Below are 1620 nucleotides of genomic sequence, written 5' to 3' on the forward strand. Positions count from 1 at the left end.
AACAGATGAATTTGTGCCTTCGTCAATGCCATATATGCCCCAAATTGTGCTCAATATTACGGGGAAACTGTAGCCAATTTTGCAGCCCTTTCTTTGCTTCGATTTTGATGCAGAATTAGATCGGAAGGACTCAAAGAAAAATTATGGGTAAAAACAGAATAATAATTGGAAGCGAAAAAGAACTGTGCTTAAACAAAAGGTATCCCTTTCGGGAAAAGGAATAGGGAGACTTATCTGGAGGTATGCGCCGACTTCAATGAATCATGACATGCATCTTGGACTGGACGACTGACCCGTCTAAGTTGTCTTATTCTCAAAATCTGCCGCAAATGTTCATNAGTCCTAAGTCCTCGTACGCGCAACTCGCTCCTGCAAAATATGAAATTCCCAATTAGAGCCAATTTATTATCATTTAACTATCCTACAACAGTGAAACATAGTCAAGCTGGGGCATAAACAATCGCCAAAGTACATGAATCTAGCCTATTATCACTCATTCAATCGACCTATGATGAGATGATAAGATAGTTTGAGTACAAAGATTCTTCAATTCGTTCATATGAAAACATTTTGAAAAGGAAACTTTTAATCACACAAATTGATGGCAAAATATACAATTATCATGCACTGCTTGTTATTACACAGATTGTGGTCACAAGCAACATATTCACGACGTCCATAAGACATTAGACACCTTAATTAATTTGTCGTTTCAGCTCAAAGCAAATCACGTAGAAAAAAGACTAATGGCGTCTAACTTGTGGACCCACATCACTTTTGCAAAAGCTGACGTGTCTGCAATTAATTGTTCTTCATACAGAATTTTGCTTTTCTGACAGAGAACCACGAGAAGGGAGTCACCTTTACACCAAAAATATACACAAACAGCCATCTTTTTCCTTTTAGAGCCTTGAGTCCTTAGCCAAAAATTAAGCACAGATATTCTCTCCGCCTCAATTTACGTGAGATAGTTTGACTCGATACGGAATTTAAAAAAAAAAGTTTGAAACTTTTGATCTTAAAAGCTTAAGTAGTAAAAGCTTTGTGGGATCATAATATTTGTGTGGTTATAAAAGCTTCACATTAAGGGTAAAATGAGTAAAAATGAAGTAGTTTAAAGTTAAATATTTCAAATATAAAAATGTGTTATTTATTTTAGAAGAGACGAAAAAAAAATAGCTTATCTAATTTGAAAAGGAGGTAGTAACATCTTCCGTCTTATCTTTTGACAACATATTGGGTGGAGTTCAAAATCATTGTTTACTGGGGAAAAAAACATGAGGGAAGAAACAAAAAGGAAGAGAAAAAACAGCCAAACAGTAGAATTGGAATAGCTTTTGGAGAAAGTTAAGCAAAAAGTAGAGGAGTTCAGACTCATTGTCTACTAAGAAACCAACGGAGCCTTCACTACAAGACAAAAACACAGAGGAAAGACACTTTGTGCAGAAATACAAAACTTGTGGCACATCATTTCTGCCCAATTTTCACAGCAAACTTTCAGCTTTTACAGTTTATCCCACTTCCCCTTTACAAACGGCAAATCCTCCTCTTCCCTTGGCCCATGTTGCACAACTATCTTCACATTTTTATTAACACTTATATTCGTCTTTCTTTATCATC

The sequence above is a fragment of the Nicotiana attenuata genome, chromosome 1, assembly GCF_001879085.1.
Source record: "Nicotiana attenuata strain UT chromosome 1, NIATTr2, whole genome shotgun sequence".
In the NCBI taxonomy this organism is placed as follows: domain Eukaryota; kingdom Viridiplantae; phylum Streptophyta; class Magnoliopsida; order Solanales; family Solanaceae; genus Nicotiana; species Nicotiana attenuata.